This window comes from Ornithodoros turicata, chromosome 1 (assembly GCF_037126465.1).
Source record: "Ornithodoros turicata isolate Travis chromosome 1, ASM3712646v1, whole genome shotgun sequence".
NCBI lineage: Eukaryota > Metazoa > Arthropoda > Arachnida > Ixodida > Argasidae > Ornithodoros > Ornithodoros turicata.
The window spans coordinates 17,818,867-17,838,490 of record NC_088201.1 but is presented as its reverse complement, the minus strand read 5'-3'; the positions used below and the strand labels follow the sequence as shown (position 1 = coordinate 17,838,490).

The following is a 19,624-nucleotide window of genomic DNA, read 5'->3' as shown; positions in this document are numbered from 1 at the left end:
TCGATATAAATTGTCAAGTTTCGCTCTGCAAATGAGCCAAAACCAGAACTACGCACTACACGAGCGCAAGAGCGACAAGCAATCCACGTGCGTTGGAGCGATGGAGCTGATTGGAGTAGGTGCTAATCTGTTGGCCAGATAGACCGCTCTCAGACTCAGATAAGGCGAAGGTCGCGCCGTTTCTCCGCTCGAAAAGTGCGTAGTTCTAGTTTCGGCTCATTTGCATAGCGAAATTTGGCAATTTATATCTCATCGCTTCACAGGGTCTTTGATAAGAGCGATGAATTTGAATAATGACATCTCGCACTTCCCAGAAAACTTCTAATTAATAAGTTTATTAGTGAATTTTAGCTAATTAGTCGTCGCCCGTAGTTGCGTCCACTGTCCTACAGAATGTGCACATGGCCGCATAACCTGCCTGCCAAGGTGGCATCAGCCCTGCTCTCACAGCGTATTAAAAAATATGTGTCGAATAAAAAAACAACAACTCCTTGTATACCCTATTAGCTGCAGTGCGAGAGCGAACGAGCAACGCACAGTACATGCACACACGGCAATATAGAGAACATGCGTATTGATAACCACAGGTGTCACGCATCATGCCGTTGGGACGTTACGGAATTCTTCGGGCACATTGCCTCGTTGATTGCAAAAGAACCAGTGATTTTCTCATAGCTTATATGAGTAACCTTTCGAGATCTTTGGAGTTACCTAAAGATCTTGAAAGGTTATTCATGTAAAAATCTCGCAGAAGAACCAGAGTGATTTTCTCATAGGTTTGTGGCGGGTTAACCACTCACCACAGGTTATATATGAATCTTTCGCGTTACGGCGGTGAATCGCCCACTTCATCATCATCTAACATATATTTGTTTTTGTGTGTGCGTGCGTGCCAGTGCGGGCGTTATCTAAAGATCTCGAAAGGAAAAAGCTCACTCCGAAGGAGTCCACACGAGTGTCTGCCCTGACTATTTGATAGCACTCGAACAGGGGTACATATGAGGACGGTAAATTCGCAAAGAGGTTTTGAGCAACGTTTACAGAACACCTCTTCTAGCCGAGAGTGAATGACTTGTACGTTCTGGCACCCCCGTCCGTCTGCGCTTCACGAGAGACGAGGCAACGCCACGTTTATTCATACTTTCCGGGGTTCCTCCAGCCACAATTGCAATGGGCTTAGCAAGAGAAGAATAGCAGTAGCCGTCCACTATCCGGTCCATGCGCTTTGTCTTCTTAACTGAAGAGTTTGCTGATCCAGAGGGACAGAACGTCGGTTAAATGTAGAGGAGGGCCTTTGGCGGCAGACGGAGGAGGCGTCTCCTCGCGTAAATTGTCCTTCGCACCCCCCCTCGGTCGACTCCGAGCCGATGTTCGATTTTCGCTCCGGCGCTCTCTCGCCTGTGGCCCAATTCCAATTTAGGGCGACGAACCGATCTGATTGCCAATGAAGAATGCTCATCCTTCTCCCGGCTGAAAAAGCTCATCCACATTTCGTCGTACGTTTTGAGCGCTCGTCGATTTTTGTGAACGTCTTCGCAATTTGTTATTGGCGACGTCCCATCCATTTTGATTCCGCTATTTATACTCCGCTGTTGTTAATGCGTAGCAAGTACAAGCGTCCGTTTTTTTTTGTTTTTTTTTTTGGGGGGGGGGTGCAAATTAGCCTAGGAACGCTTATGGCTTGGCGATAGTGAGGATAGTCAGGTCTTACGGTGACCTTCCCGGCAGCTGTGCTTCTTTAATGCAAAAAGGTTAGTGGCAAAACATCATATTGTTACAAATTCCATTGTTCTAAGTATTGGGGGGGGGGGGATACGTTTATTGAAAAAAAATGGAAAGGGAGGAAAGGTCAGTCAGGCGTAGGCCGACTTGCTATGCCTTGAAATAAAAAAGAAAGGAAAGAAGGAATGAAACACACACACGCACACAAAAGGGGCCTTAGAGGCTGGACGAGAGGCCGGTGGCACGAAGAAAGCTCAAGAGGGTAGTCGTAACCGCCCCCTGGTTGTACAGGACCGAGCCGAGCAGAGTGGCCAAAGAGGCGTTAGGGTAGCCAAGTTGTCGCAAGTGGCGTTGGAGGATGAGTCTTTGTGAGAGGTACCACTTGCAGGATGATAGGTAGTGCTCAATGTCGGCTTGCACACAACAAGTTGTGCAATTGGGGGAGTTCGTCTAGCGCATTTTATACATGAGTGATGGTGTGCGTGCAACGTTCATTCGAAGACGATGGAGGAGTGACTCTTCAGCTCTATTGCAACGGCAGGCAATAGTAAAGTCCTGCAGAGGGTCAATCAGACGTACGAAATGATGATATGAGGTAGAGTCCGCTCGGAACTGCCGGGTACGGACACAGCGCCACCGGAGAATGTGCAGGGAACTGGCAGAGGTCGTTAGGGGTAGCAGGGACAGCTAAGAGAGAGAGAGAGAGAGAGAGAGAGAGAGAGAGAGAGAGAGAGAGAGAGAGAGTGCTAAGTATGCATATACCTTGTGGTCTATATAACTGTGGTCATGAGTGAGCTCACAGAAAGAGAGAGAGAGAAAAAAAAATCTTAAGCGACACTCAGCATACGTTTTTCTGTATTCCAGCATTATGGACAGTTAATGGCGGTTCAGCTTCATGGCCCGGGGTCGGCGGTGGTTGTGTTCATTTGATTACCGAGCAACTTTTCTGCTGATACGGCGACCTGCGTCTCAAGGGGGAAAGTGCCTCCTGGGCCCATTTCGCCGGTGGAGACTGCGCCTTTATGTTCCATTACTTCCCATTGTTTGAAACGACAGCCGCGGTTACATGAATGCTACAGAAGCGCATCGTATCGAGTTATCGCACCTCCTCGCACTTATACCGACCGGTGGATTGGTTGACGTGACTCTCTGGGAAAAGGTTTGTTGCGATAATTCGATACGATACGCTTTTATCGCATTCATGTAAATGCAGCTTATGACAGAAGCCTCAATAACTGTAATTGTTCGCAACAGCTGTTTATCAAATGTTCGAAATTGACTAGTCCTCCCGAGGTGTGACCTAAGCCCAATGCTATGCCAAAATTGGTACTTTACGATGATGATGATGATGATTGAGGTTTATGGCGCACAAGCAACTAAGGCTATAGTGGGTACTTTACGTTTCAGCGATAATTGCCCCGGTATGATAACACACGCAGCGCGATAACGTTCAGCGAAAAGCGTCTCGATTTCTAATTTGCTTCACCTCGCCTTTACCTACATGATAGACTCTGGATGCGAGGTACAAAAGGAAGTCAGGTTGTGTCACTTCCAGAGGCTCCACACCTTCTTCACTATTGCCTTCACTGTGCCTCACAAACTAATATTGCATTCTTCAACCTCAGACATTTCGGCATGATCGCGCTTTTCTTATTAGTGAATCTTACGTGTAGTGGATCGTTGATAGAATGAAATATGTACTGTATGAAGTTAAATAATATATTACCTACTTTCTGCACATTAGTGTTGTCGATGAAAAGTGTGAACGGCCTCCTGATAGAGCACAACAGGTGGTTTACAACTTAAAGTCAAAATAACGCAAAGGGAAGTTGGATTGCCGCATGGATTTACGCTTCCGGTTCGAAGTTCTGCTGGAGTCGCATAGTGTCAGGGCGGATGTTCGGCGCTTCACTGCACTAATTCTGCGGGAGAAGGATATAAAATTTATGGCATACCCTGGGATCCTGCGCCTTTGGAAAAATGTAATTAGCGTAAAAGCAAAATTAAACTAAGGGGTGTAGGCACTTGTCATCAAATGCCGTGCTGTGTACTTAGCACGTTGAATTGCGCTTTGCTGTGAAGACATTATAAAATCATAATTCGTTTTCTTACTTCTAAGAATTTCATTAAAGTCACAACTGCTTCTCAAACTAAAAGGAAACGACTACATGCGTATATGATCCTCAGAGTGCAGAAGACTGCTGCGTATAATACTGCTTGTACATTTTGTTGTACCATGCATGTCTGAAACGTTGCTTGTTTCTTTGCTATCTGAGACGTCAAACTGACCGCCTTGTAACGGAACATTTGGCATAGCAAAAGATCGCGATTTCAAAGCTCGCGGCAAACGGAACCGAAACATGCACGAAGTGTCACGAAATCTAAACTTTGCCAAAAGAAAAGTACGTGCGAAGCATTTGTTAATTAAAGTAACTTGCTTGTTTAGGGGGCAGGCGTTCCCAGGCGACCTCAACTGGGTTGTAGTTTAATACCCCTGTCACACGGGCATTTCGATCCTTCTCGAATCCGATCTGCATCGAACTTCCCGAGCACGCTGGAGTTTTGCCGCTGCTACACTGCCACTTTCAATGCGCATTGAATGGTTGACCTGTGCAAATGAATAAACGGAACTCATTAATTTCGCGTTTCCTATATAACAGCGATATTAGTGGTAATTTATCGTATACCGATGTAAGCATCATTTGTAGCTTCGCGCGCATGTCCGTCTTAAGTTATGACAGTTCACCGGGGTCGAGGATGCAAATGGCGTCCGTCGAGCCGTCTTGAAATTCTCAATCCTGTTATGGGAACTGTCTTGAGTCAAGCAGGATCAAAGTTCGATCCTGCTTGGAAGCGGCCGTGTAGCACCATCCGATCTGCATTGGGTTCAAGCAGGTTCGGTCGAGCAGGATCGAAAATGCCCGTGTGACAGGGGTATAAGCCAGGGTTTATTAGCTTTGAGCGAAATTGAGCGAAACTAAAATTTCAGACCGGAAGGTCGTAGTTCCAGCATGTGTAGCGCCACTTCTCCACTTGAAAGCCACCCATTCGACAAAAACCCAACGCAACAGAACCCGCCGACCGTTGCTTACGCGATAAGCCCCCTACACCCACCCTTCCTTCTGAGCGACCCTTTGACGCAATACCCCTTTTTGAGTCGTCTTGAACTGTATTACAAAATTGCGTGCCCGTTCGGGACAGATCAAGGAACCCACTGGTGGGCAGATTCGATGTACAGCCGCCGTCATAGCTATCCGTAACGCGAGAGCGCTTCGCCCACGCAGACGCCAGCACCGCGGAGCGTTAGCCGCTGGGATTAAGTGTAGGCTGCAGCACACATGCAACACAGCTGGTGTTGAGTGTGAGTGCGAAGCAGCTGACTGTATTTGTGCGATAAACCACCCACCGAGCATGCCGGGCCGCGGTCGTGAAGCGATGTATGTCTCAACTCAGTTCCAGGCCTTTATCTGTGGCGCAGTCTCACACGCACAGGCTGAAGCTTCCCAGCGCTGACCACGCACTCGCGTGTTACGGTGAAGTCTGATGGCGGCTGTACATACCGCGCCGTGATAGTAAAGTGTGGGGTGAGACGACAAATACCTATAAAATCTTGCCCCACATATCCTTTGAACAACCTCAAAGCAACTCCCTCTCTTCGGTAGGTTCACTGTCTGTGCCTGCCCCACTATTCCTGGTGTTTCACGAAAATCCCCAGCTGAATAATTTATAAAAAGGTTGACGCTATAATAAACTCTTTTTGTTAAACATCCTTGAGACATCGGCAGAGAGCTGCCCAGTGAGGGATTCATTTGCATACGCTCATTAATTAAATAAATATCGTAACCTTTCAATTTGACTTGACGGCTGCTTTCGTCACCTGTGCCGTTGCAATCGGGACCTGCAGCCAAAACAATTCCTGAAAAAAAAAAAAAGAAAAAAAAAAGAAAAACCGTGTTGACACTTCGTGAATTTTTCGAGTAATTAATTGGTTTCGGCTTACATTTCTTGCGCGGCAATGCGCTCTTTCGCTCAGCTATCCGGCTCGCGATTGCGTGTTCACCCTCCTGTTCACACGGGGGTGACGGGAGGTAAGGAACATCCGCAAAAGACGCTTATAGGTACTCCTCCCAGAGCCTTCTACTTCTCTACCCGACTGGTACATGGAGCTCGCAGCTGTCGTTGGGCAGGCGAGCATGCCTTTATCGTAATTATGACGAATGCACCTCGAGCGTTGTGTACTGCTCAGGTATAGAGAAGGAATACCGAAGCGTCTCTTGCTTATGCATGTGTTAGCGTGTGTTTGCAGAGCGTCGCACGCACTCGCTCGTAGGCTCGAGCTAGGCAGTTCCAAAGTCGTCGTCTTCGCTACACAGTGAATACCTTGCAAGGAGAGTTTGCACTCTTAGATATGCTGCATGGAGAGAGCTTCTGGAGCAGGGTTGCGGAGTTGCCACTCCGGAGTTGGAATGATTCCGGAATCATTCCAGATTTAGCAGAGCCCGGAATGGAATTGGAATGGAATGGCGGAAACTGGGTCCTAGGAATGGGAATGGGAATGGTCTGGGTGCCCCGGTGGCAGTTTTCGGTTTCAACGTGCTGATTTCTGCCCTCGCACATACCTTTGCACCGCACCTGCACACGGTCGAGAGTGAAATAACCTTGTCTTAGTGCTTTTTTTCCGCGCTTGGCAATGTCAATCTCCTCTAGCACTGCTGCACTTGCCAGTATGGTTACCGGTCCTTTTTTCTTTTATTGAGGGAATTAACGGAATGAAATTGGGTTGCAAAGCCATTCCAGGAGTGGGAACTGACCATACCTTTTCATTCCGAGGAATTGCAAAGGAATGGAATTATCGCAAATCTCCATTCCTCGGAATGGAACTGGAACGCAACTCTGTTCTGGAGTTGCTCGTCATTATGGCAGGAATCAACGAGTCAACAGTACAGCCTAATGCTGTTCGCATTTTTCTTTTTTTTACTTTCCAGGGGGTTCTTTGCCCCTAACCCTCATGAAAGTCAAGGGCCAACTATATTTGTGATGACAAAATGGTACTGAATAAGATATACTTACATAGACCGTTTGAACCCGAAGCTCTTCAACGTCGTTCTAGTGGATTTGCCAACACATATACTAAGACAACTTATTCGGGAAGTCATTGACGGATACACGAAAACGAGGAAGACTTTCACTGACGGATCGACGAAGGACACTCGGTCAACCTGCGGAGTTGTCATACAAGGCTCCAGTACGCACCATGCTGTCGGGCTATCACACAGGACGTCGTCCAATGCGGCCGAGCTCCATGTCTTATTCAATGCCGTACGATATATTGCCGAGAGATCCGACGGCCGGGTAATTTTTCGTGATTCGAAATACGGTCTTAATGCACTTCGTGCAGCACAAGGCGCACGTGGTCGTGCGGCTGTTATACAGGAGATCATCACGGCATACAATACAGCTGTTACAGAAGTGCACACCATGCGCCTGCAGTGTATCCCTGGTGTACTTGCGAATTGGTAGAAATGACGCAGCTAATCGGGAAGCATTCAATGAGCACGCCCATGCACAAGATATATATTTTACGAGTGCAGATGCAAAGCGTAGGCATTGCAACCTAGAGAACCGCCTAACTATAAGCAAATGGACGAGGGAAACGGTGCCTGCATGGCTGCTTTAGAGTATAAATCCTAATCTCGCTTACAGGTTTCCATCACGACTATTGCCCCAACCGCTGGACACAATGCTTCACTGGTCCAGGCAGTCAAGGAAGAATGTCCCATTTGAGAACGTGTTTCTACATAAGATTGGAGTCGCGACCTCGTCGAGGTACTCAACGCGTGGAATGACAGAGGATTCGCGTCACATTCTGACGGAGTGTGATCGCTTTCGCAGGAGTCGGCAGGCACTGCGAAGAGCCCCGGGCAGACTAGACAACAGACTGTAGGGCGTAGTGAAGGTGTTGAGAGATGGACCTGCCGTTCATCGTTAACTCATATCATTTCTTAGTGTCCTAGAGTAGGAAATTTCATAATATTTTTTTATCTAAGTACTGCGAATCGCTATGGAATAGCCTGGTCCCCTGCAATGTAGGGCTAACATCTTCATATCTCTTTACTACTACCACCGCCGTCCGCGTGCTTCAAAAACACAACCTAAGTGCAATCGATCCCCATAGGTTCCAATGGGTTCGTTTTGCCTCCGTTAAAAACACGGACGCCAAAAACGTTCGTGTGAAACTGGCCTAAGGCTGGATTCCATTGCCTGCGCAGGTTCACTACGTCAAGGTAATCGTGTCGAACAACGTGGTAAACAAAGTCGAGCTGCGCGCCGCGCCGGCAACGCGTAATTTACGGAAGCGCACCTATCAAGACGAAATCTAATTTTGCTGAACTCGCATCCTCATTTCCTCGCAGCCAAGGTTAGAACATATGCGATGAATACGCCGCTGGTGTTCGTGCCCGGGAAAGTGAAGGAGGTTCTGGCAAAGTTATCTGACGGCGCCTTTTGCTTAAAAACGCATAACTAACAACCAACAAATAGACCTTAACTCACCTGCAACGCCGTGTACTGCCAGAGACGAAAAAATAAAAAATAAAAGAAGTAGAGCGAAACGGTTGGGCATGCAGGAGGTGTAAGGATTGCTATTGATCGGGACGGTCAAAGAGTTGCTGGGTAATGGGGCTTGCATCTTGAGCTTCGAAATCTGGCAGCAATTCTGGGCTAGCCGCCATGCCAAGCATTTTATTGCACCAGTCGGCCCGCAACTTGGACGATTCAGTTGCCTCTAGGTCTCTTCTAAAGCTTCCTTGGGTTTCCCCTTTTTCGCATGGCAAAGAAAAAAAATGGATGTTCGCATACGATCGCAAATACTTGCAAGCCTGTATTTCACGTTCATACCTCTGTCAATCCAAACGGAACAAGATTCCACGCCATGCGTACTGTGTTCCATAAAAGTGGAGATAATTTGTTGGAACATATCGAGGCTAGCGTCTTCCGGCCTCGCCATTGTCATATTGGGCTGTTATTGAGCAGAAGTACTGGACTTCTCTGGTACCGTTTGCAACAACATAATGCGCATACAATTGCACTGCCCACGACTCAAGTCCTATTAACTAGAATTTCCGAAGGACTCTAAAGCATACACCGTTTTCTCGTGGACGCCACCATATTGAAAGCGCAGCGTCGTCTAGCCGGGCGAGCACCTTGCAAATTTTTTGCCGCCCAAGCCAGAGAGAACGAAAGCACACGAGCCGTGTGCTTCTTCCTCTCTGGTTTGTGCTGGCTGCAAAAGCGCTAGGTGTGAGGCTGGCTCGAAAACGGTGTATAGGTTTTCCGAAGCTCAACTTAGTTGCAAATTAGGATGACAAGGAAATATACCATGCACGAAAATAAATAAATACAAAAGTTAGCTGCGTCTCTGGGGTTTCTGCAAAACGCGTTCTTTGTATTTATTTATTTTCTTTCTTTATTTATTTCCATCAATTCAGGTGGTGGAAATCGAAGCTAAAGATATACAGAGCTCGAAGAGTCCCAATATCGGGCCACTATCCGATTTTGATGCTCAAGATCGCGGGTTCGATCCCGGCCGTGGGCAATGTGGGAGAGGTAAACATTGCTTCCAACACCGTGTGTCGGAGATTTCCGGCGCACGTCAAAAGAACCCGAGGTGGTCGAAATTATCCGCAGTCCTACCCCGCGGCACGTGCAGCCTGTCGCCACACAAATAGGCTGGCTCACCTTACGTGTAAATCTACTCCCACTGATGATTCCGATTTTGATATTCTGGCACTCGTTTAGGTGCCCCATTGCAAACTTCTTCTTCCTTCACTCTCCCCGCGACTGTTACGGACGGACCTGCGCGGCTGTCGACGTTGGTAGACCGCCTTTTTTAGCTACCGTTTTAATAAATAAATGTCTACTGAAAGCGGGAACATCTAGAGTAATATTACTTTCTCGCTTTGTGGTGAACGGAATCGTAATTGAAACAGCAACACAACAAAATCTGTTACGTCGAACGTCTGTTATTGTAACACGGAAGTGCTCTGGGCTGAATGATAAAAATACCTTCTGGGGGCGGCCACGATGCTCTCACTCACCCACGACGGCATCGAGGGCCGCTCGAAGGCGCCCGTTGTTATGTCGAACACGCGGCTGATGGATAAATGTGCATAAAGCTGTTCACGCACGTGCCGAACGAAAGCGCACTTGCCCTTTGCTGCCAGACACCGAATTCTTCACTCTGTGTAAGGATAAAGGGATTCGAAGGTTCCTCCTAATTCTATTATGCATATGCGTTTTCTTTCGAGAAGACTGAAAGGAGTCTAGGCGACTCCTTTTGCGCCTATTATTTTTCTGCGGGAGCGCTCGTGGATTGCTTTTCTGGGGCTTTAAGCGACGTGTCAAATACGATTGAAATTTGAGAACTCTGCGTGACTGAGCTGCGCCGTGAAACAAAAGAAAAAATCCACGAAAAGCATATTCGTTAAAACGAAATCCGAACAGTTCTTCGTTCTTGCCTTTTCAAACATGTGATGTTCTTCATAGCCAGGATTTCTTCGTCCTTTACCAGGGACTGTGTACATGGGACAAGGACGAATAATTTTACATATTAATTTTCATTTTGTGTTTTCATTTATATCTGATAAGATATGTTTAACTGGGTTATGGTGTATTGCAGCTAGGTGGCGATCTGACAGTGATTATATTATGATTCTGGGAGGCGATTTCAATATTGACTTTTTAGGAAAGTCATCGAGGCTTAGAACATGTTCGCTTCATATAGTTTTTCTTTTTCAAATAGTATTTCCCGACTAGAATTACACCTGCATGAGCGACATCGTTAGATCTCGTTACCACAAATTACGACCACTCTTGCGTTCGTGCGCAGTGGATAGCGACCACTTACCGGTCTCTGCGTTGATTAGAATTGCCAACTGTTCAGAGGCGATACTAGAAATATAGCAGTATATGCCGCAAGCCTAGAAATATTTTTCGTGATATTATAGTAAATACTGATTGAAATGTTGCATATGCTCAACAGTACCCTGAACAAGTTTATGAATCGTTCATTACCATATTTAAGCGTGTATATCAGTAATGTTTTCCTAATCTGCCAACGCGTACTCCCAAGAAGGCACACAGCGTCTGTTGCTTCGGTCTCATGATTCGGAGAAAGAACCGTTTGTACAATAAGTTCCTATAAACAGAGATGAAGAGAACTTGAAAGCTTTTAAGAGGTTTCGCAACTGGCTAACAGCGGAACTGAGGCACTTCAAGAATACATACTATCATATGACTTTTAACGAAACAAGTCTCGAAAAGATAGATATATTTTATGGCCAAAATTAAATGAAGCAGTTGGAAGACGGAAACCTAATCAGGTATTCCAAGCGGTTGAAATAGATGGACGGCTTCTTACAGATAATGCGCTAGCTGATTGTGTTAACAAGATTTTTACTAGAATATCTCTTTGGCAATTTGCGAACGATGTACGCTTCTCCCATGTTAGTAAACTAAACGATGTGAGCAAGTACAGCCATTCATACCGCACGCGACACGAAAATAATTGGAGTATGCCAATACTTACAGCGGAACACGGAAGAAACATGTTGGCTTATATGACGTCCCTCGTATTTTAAATACGTATCTTTTCTCGGGGTCAGCATCTTCCACAATGTAAAAAAAAAGAAAAAAGAAAGAAAAAATGCGTTGAAAGAATTTTTTTTTAAACACAGCAAACTAGGTGCTTGATTTTGGAAGTCTAGCCCAGATTTCTTACTTATGCATTTGTCTTGTTATAGTGTGTGTTGCTTCTTGTGCTTGCTTCATGAACTTGTGTTCCACCTTAGTCTCTGGGGTACGGTAGTGATCAAGATGCCTTTTGCAGCTTTTTACCTGTAGCACCATTTTCCAGTGGAAATAAAAATTTAAGAAATCTCTTACTATATCAGTGCTGATATATAGTAAAATATTTTTTTTTTACTTTTTATTTTTTAAACTTTTTTAATATCTTGAAGAGTATTCTTCGTCAATATATATAGTACCACGATTAAGTACGGAGGCAACTACATTACCACAATCAACATTCTTTCTTTTCCATTGGCCACAAGATAATAGTTAACCCTCTTAAATATCATCTAAAAAATTCTACGAGCATAACACTCTATGTCCCTCCGAACGTAGATGGGTAGAAATCCAGCGAACCGGTATGTCCCTCCGAAGTTTGCCCATGAATTTCCCACTTCTTCGTTTTGTCCTGTTTTCATGTATCCGGCTGTCATTGCGTACTTGTTTCTCGTTGCTAAGACAAAACCTAACAAAATGTCGCTTCTTTTCGTACATGAATGACCGAGCGGACGATCGATATCACGTCTATGTATGCATATAAGTTTAAAACTCAGACCTTGCGATACCAGCACTGGGCAGCTGTTACGTCTTTATTGGAGGAGTCTCGCCGGCTCAGAACAGAGTGTCACAGTGCAAAGCCAGCAAAGTATAAAAGAAGGAGCTTCGGTTTCGGCTTCATTTTTCTCTCTACGAAGTGATACAATTAAAAAATAATAATAAATTCGTTGCGTACAGCAAGAATAAGGAAAGTGTTTAATAATTGAAAACTTATTTGTGGCGGTGGAGCTTCCGCTCACAAACTGTTACAAGCGCTTTTATGTACTTGCGCATTGGTGCGATAATGCAAACACTTCTAAAACGTCATCGCTGTTCGACCTGATTGAAATTACAAAAACTCCTGTGCTTGGGCAAACGATGAGAAAAGAAGATAAAAAAAAAGATGAAGAAGAAGAGAATATAGAGAAAAGACAGCATTCCTCGTTGTCTCGAATAGAGAAAAAGATAGTGGGAAAGGATAGACAAGATTTTCTTCGTGTCTCGTCTACCTAATTACCGTTGCTCCACACGAAAATCCCCATAATTATTGCTATAAAACATGCGTTCGCATTATAAAGTGATAACCAACACTTAAAGTTAGGCGGAACATCATTAGCGCTTCTCTCATATCAATGGAGGTGGGGGAAGAGAATATGAGAAATGGGCCTCCAAAAATGACAGAAGAAAACTAGATGATCATTCTGTCAATACGCCTTAAAGAGAAAGAAAAAAGCGTGGCAACACAGTAGCAAGCTGTATGTTCACCCTTTCAGACCTTGGTGTCTGCGAAGAAAGTGACAAGTATAGAACTTCTTTTAGTCTTAGTTTTTTAAGTCCTTTTAGTCTTTAGGTTTATTTATGCATCAGCGGGAAAAATTAAAATTACCGACGGTTCAAATCCAGTTTAAATCTAGTATATCAAAGTCAGTTAAAAAATGCGACGGATTCGCGATTCAGATGACGTCGATGAAAGGTCATGGCCATAGGAAAATATATCTTTCTTACGCGAAAAGCTGCCCTTTGCGGATCATGTGGCTTTCGTGAACCTCAGGTAAATAAGCATGATAGATAGGCAGAGTTTTCACTGGTTGCTATTTTACGTCAAACCGGCTACTTTTCACTGCTTACGGCGGTGAGAAATGCCACCTCGCTCCCTCTTGGCTGTTTTCCACGGCTGCTTGGAATTTCAATTTTGCTGTCATTTTAGTGTAAATGCGATATCAAATGATCTGAACTTAGGATCTCTTTTTCAAGAAAATGGGGAAGAGACAGTAACTCCCGAAAATGGACAGTTTATTTGTTTAACTTCAATTTAGAAGGGCCCAGGGGGCACATGCCGTCCACACATCCACATGCACCAATCCACTGGTGTACAACTATAAGATAGGTGGTATATACGGTTATGGCCTGTCAGATGACCACTTAACATTAAATTTGTTCCCACAGTTTTTATTACTTGCTTTTCTTTTAAATGATGTAATCACAGCAGTGTGGAAGAGTACAACCTTATTTCTCTTATAGTACTCGTTTGCAGCATGATGCTTCTTTTTTCCCCCCTAACATCACTTCTTTTTTTAAAACTGGTGAGAGTACTCTCGTGCAGGTTGCCCTTAGAACGGTCACCTTGGGCACTTGAGTACCCTTCTTGAATCAACATTTTGATGCCACTACGGATGACTCTTTTCGGATACTTTGCTTGTCGGACGAGGACGCATACTAACCCCTTGTTCCCCCACTCCTTCCTGTTGTCCTCTCTCCATCTGTCCTCATGTGTACGCTGCTCATAGCCACAGTTGCTTCGCGGCGGTAACACGGAATAAAAAAAAAAGATACTTTGCTTTCACCACACTACAACAGTATGTTTGTCAAATTTCGCTTGTGACCTTGGGTGTAGACAACATTAGGTGTTTTGGAATAGCTTCTCCTATGCAAAGGCGTGAATTGATAGCCATCTCGATTGATAACGTACCTTCATGATAAGATGAGTTATGCTTGTTATTGTTCCTCACCGTGTGTAATCCAAGTTAACTTGCGCCACACTATCGGGATAGTTGTCTCTGCCCCCAAAGTGCAGCGCGCAAAGTGAAATTAATATGCCACCGAATTTGCTCTTCGTCAAACAATCTTCGCGAACAACTGAAAAGAAAAGGAAGTTCAACAACACCACCTTATTTTTAATGATGCTGATTGGGGGAGTTTTATCGTGACAGGCGGTACCCTATCCCGTTGCTCGCCCTAATTTGGTGAGAATATAATGACGAACCTCACCATTGAGGTCCGGAAAGTTCAGAAGAAGCGAAAACCCAATGGAAGCTCAATTACATCAAGTTGTCCACGGCGATAATCCTGAGTTCCCCGTCTGCTCTGCAAAACTGAAGCTCTCTTTCTTACTCTTCTCAAATAAATAAACTGAGAGAATGGGAAGGAAGAAAGACGGAAGGAGGAAACGCGACAAGAAGGCTGCTTCCTGTACTGTAGCTTCCTCGCGTGCGGATCAACAGCGGCAACACACAGCGTTATGGACGAAACCTATAGAGGAGGGCAAGAATGGCCTCATCTCCCAGAACCCAGTCTGCGGGGCGAGTAACGAGTCCCAGGGGGATGACGCATTTTTCTCTTGTTCCACACTGGAGATCACCATCTTTCACTGGCCTCCTCGTCTCTCTTCTCTGGCCCTTGTTCCTATATAGGAGAGACGTTTCGGCATTCCGAATGTTATCCGGTATTGTAGCTGCGCTGGGCGGCGTGATTTAGTAAAACGAGGACAAAAAAATCTCATTTCTTTCAGTGAGCGCATAAAATGTCACAACACGCCTTTTTCTTAGCAGCTCTTTATGATTGCTTCAGTTGAAGCGCGTGCAGTCATTCGACATTCGGTCAAAGTGCTTTTTTTTTTCCTAATAATTTTCTTTACACAACACGGTTCCAATGTATCAATTATCTGCAACTACCATCCTTTTGAGGAGGTTCACAGATGATGGTTTTCACCGAGTACGCAAGTGTTCAAAACAGTCACATTTCCATTGATCTAGCAACACTGTGGTAGTGTCTTTCTTACTCTCTCCCTACGGGAGCTGTTCTCGAAACGTGCGCTGACCCTGAAGCTCATCTGCGATGGCATTCTTTCGAGCTTCGCTGGAGTTGTGTCGCAAGCGCAGTGGAATGAATCTATTTATCTAATTTATTTGCACACGTTTTGTGCTGTATGACTTGCGCTTCGGGGGTGCTTCAACTGGTGACACAGAGAAAAGACGTGTGAACGAGAGCGCGATGTCGGCGTAGTGTAATTGGTAGCGTACCTGACCGACAATCAGAGGCGTGGGCCCGAATCCCGCCACCGGTATTCGCTGACTTTTTTCGTCAGTGCCGGCTTTCAGAGCATCGTATCTGCTCTGCAAGCGGGCACGGATTCCTTCCCCTCGTTTCACCGAACCAGTGCGGTGAAAGCACGCTTTACAGGAGACCCCTGCCAACGGACGGGTGGACGTTGTCGTCCGTATTCTCTCCCTATTTGTAAAATACATCTTGCATCAAAATAACACCCACATTAGGATAGAGGGTCAAACCACCGCTCCTGTGTCTGCCCTGTTGGTTTTTACCTAGTCGCATGAACTTCCCCTTGAGCGGCTGGGTCGTTCAGACGCTTTGTATGGTTTGCCCATTGAATTGTAGTGAGCTCCACTCCGCCACGCATGAAGATCATCCTCTGGTCTTTGCACTAGACATGAGACTGATCGCCGACATTTTCAGGAAGGCTTTGTTTTGTTACATTACGCAGTAAGTTGTTCGACGTATGTAAAGCTCCTGGCTGTTGGTCTTCTCAGTATTGTGTGCTCATTGTAAAGGAACGAACGAAAGATGAAAGTCACTGAAAAGGTTAGCCAGCTGTAGGGATCGAACCCACATCTTCTGGATTACTGGTCCAGGGCTCTACCAATTGAGCTAAGCTAACACGCCTCTCCAGCGACTTTCGGGGTGCGCCATCTGAAGGGACGACAAACCAGCCACTCACTCTCACTCACCCTCCTTTCACTCTTACATTTTTTGCTCACTCATACACACATTCATACGACGGAAATCGACGCAAGCGGCACCTGTTGAACAAGGGAGAAACTGATGTTCTGAGGCTGGAACAACATAGAAGGGACAGATACAAACAAAGCCTCAAATTGCCTAAGAAATCAACGATGAAAGATGAAAGTCACTGAAAAGGTTAGCCAGCTGTAGGGATCGAACCTTAAGAGGCACAAACTTGGTGGAAGTGCTGTGAGGTGGTTTTCGCCTCTTTCGCCATTTGTCATTCCAGAAGTCTATTTCTGTGTTCTTCTCAAAGCCCTGACGTAAGCAGGCTCAGCCACCCTATTCAAGATGTGCGAAAAGTTTGTAAAAGAAAAAAGGAAAGAAATCGGAGCAGCTAACGACATTGAGCATAAGCCCACGTACCCAACGAAACAGGCTAACGCTGACCACCAGGATCGTTCTGACCTTACTTTCCATTTAGTTATTTTGTTCCTTCCACCAAACCAAACCATTATTCGGCCTTCTCTTAGTAGGGGCTTGTCGATTTGCTCTTTGTGCTTTTGGCGCTATCGCTGTTCTGATTTCTCGCACTTGTGCTGGCCGAACCTCTCGTTAGCGCTTTTTGTCGTAGAGCTGTATTCAGATTTGATGAAATGCCCAGCGCACTATTAGGTTTGCTGTGAAGGTTTCGCAGCTTCGATGCAGAACCACAAGGTCACAATTATTGGGCGAAGTTTGTACGTGAAACATTACCAGAACTCTCCAATACCGTCCGAGAACACGGCCTCCCCTAACCAAGGTTCCTAATTCATTGAGTCACTCTTGCTTTTGCTTTCACCGCTGTCTTTTTGCTAGCTCTATCGCAGAACGGTAGGTCAATGTGTCCGCAATAGGTATGGTAGTCCTGGCAGCGAAGGCAATATCCGATTCGAATAAGCAATACAGTACTATATCCACGGTTTACGCCCGCATCTCAGCAGAAACATTCCTTTCCGGAGGCAAACCAGGGACAATATTGCCTCGGCGAACCACATCACTGGTGGGGCATTCGTAATTCTTTCTTGCTCAACCTGTGATTGATAAAAGCAATTTCTTTGCCTGATAGGGACGTAAGGCCGAGACGGATATGTAGGGATAAATCCGCAGACTTTCATGCTCATACTTCAGAAAATGTCAGTTCACTCACTCGTAATTTGGGAATCCTGGCAAGTTGATAAGTAAATTAAAAAATATATATGGAGAAATTGAATTCGGCACCGACCAATTCTGCAAAAAAAAAAAAAGAAAGAACAGAAGCTCGTCGTAACACACGCACCCACCAAAACGTAGTCTCGCGACCACAATTATATACAAAGCGATAACACGTGCGCACCATCAACGACAGCGCAATAGCAACAACAAAGATACGGTACAGCGGCAACAATCACAACATCACACACCGACAGTGCGCAGAACTGAATCCTCTACCGGGTTGTGACACGCGCTTTGTCATGTTCGTGGTGCTCCCTGGTGCTTTTCGTCTTTCAGTGGGTGTGGACATTCCATGCTGTCGGTAACATATTCCACCAAACGTTCGTAATGCACGCACACCTCCGCGTGGTACAGGACATTTGGTATTTGTGCTAATTCAGTTCTTGTTCTTGTTCTACTGGGTTTTCTCGTTTTTTTCCCAACTAGCTGTGGCTGAATGGTCTAGCCAATATGACTTCGTCGTGACTTGCCTCCCCATTTTTTTTCTTCACATCACATCACATCGACTCTTGTTTCTGGGCAACTGCGACGCGGATGCCACAATAATATGTTAGTGACGTTTGGTTAGTTACTTACTTAATATCATTATTATTTTTATTATTATGGACAATGGGAACCAAAAAAAAGGGGGGCGTAAGTCGCGACAGGAACAGACTGGCTACCCCGGCAGCCCGACACTAGGTTAGGTAATGAGAACAAAAAAGGACAAATAAAAGAAGCCGAAGGAATTTTGAATTTTGAATTTTGAATTTATTTTTCTTTTCTGCTCCTGTACATGTACATAGGTTCTTAGCTGGATTGCGAGGACTAGCCTGTAGGTGCAATCCTTAGCCAGCGTGAATATACAAAGCATGTTAAGTTTATACACACATTGCAATCAATATTCAAAAGCACGTTCAAAGGCATAACGCAGCAGAGCACTGGGCAATACATTATAGTTCACAACACAGAAACACAAAATGAAAACTTTATACACGGAAACTTTATACACGGAAAGGAAATAGAGAAGAGTATTGAGTAGAGAAGGGAGTTCGACTGATGAGAATCACCACAGGAGAACACGTGCACGACACTTGCACGAGTGACCGCATGCACTTAAAGGGACTATCACATTCGGGAACGTATGTATGAGACTCGATACGGTAATATTCGTCACCGCTTCACAGTCAACTTGGCAAAGTTTCTCTTCCGAAAACAGCTTACATATTAAACAAGCGAGTTTTAAAGATTCGCACTCCCTCTGCAGCTAACACCATGATGACGCAAGTCAGGCACACGAATGAGAGAGCAGCGCAGGCGATTGTCTCCGAGGTCGTCTGCTTGGCGTTCGCATCGCAATATGCTAAGTGAAAAGTCATCGGTAAATACACCGACTTTCGCTTACCAGTGTGAGTTCTGACGTGACCATGTTGCGTGGAACACGGTGTTACGCTCGTGGCTCTATGAACACGTCCGACGATGACCAGAAACAACATTCCGCAAGCCGATCACAGAGCAGACGCCGTCCCCTAGTATTCCGGCTCGCTCAACCGCCTGTCGTTCGGTCGCCAAAGCTACCAGGTCCCTCCAGCCGCTCCCTGATTGGTCCCGTCCGCGCCAAAGGGCGCTCACGGATTGGTCATGTCCGGGTGATGCTTCCAGAGAGGGAATCCCGGAATACTCTCAATATGCGTCGTCTGCTCTTGCCATGCGTTACATCAAACTAAACAGGAAGAACGCCACCAATTCGCGTCGGATGTTCGGCGTTAATATCAGTTATGAACGCGGAGTACTATAGTTTCGGAATCTATCGGGACTGATGAAATAGTTCCTTTAAAGGGACTATGAACTCTACCAGCTAGCACGCCGACAGCGTGGGCACCAAAAGGCGATTTTAACGTGTTGGCTGTGACACCTTTTGTATAGATCAATCCTATACGTCCGTATCCACCAATGCGACCACGGTTACCTCGGCTACTGATCGGCTCCGCAGTCCGTCGGTCCGCCACTGTGTTTTTTTTTTTTAACGTGCGCACGTATTTCGTCTTGTCTTCGTATTTTCGGCTTCATCGCAGAGAGCGTGTTTTGGTAGTCTGTATCTCAATGACCATGGGTGCTTCTTTCATGTGTCTTTTTTTTTTTCTTGTTCATCTTCCGTTTTGCGGCGTAGCGCAGCCAGTGGAGGACAGCTCAATTGTTGTACTTGTATATAACTTTAACTTCATTCTCATATCTTACATCTAATGTTTCGCATGTAATGGGGCAGTGT

General features: G+C 45.5%; 1 protein-coding gene across 1 annotated transcript in view; it reads left to right on the top strand.

The window, feature by feature from the left end:
• Positions 1 to 19,624, top strand: part of LOC135377550 (Kv channel-interacting protein 4-like) — a 320,766-nt gene that overhangs the window by 66,621 nt on the left and 234,521 nt on the right. The window lies entirely within an intron of this gene.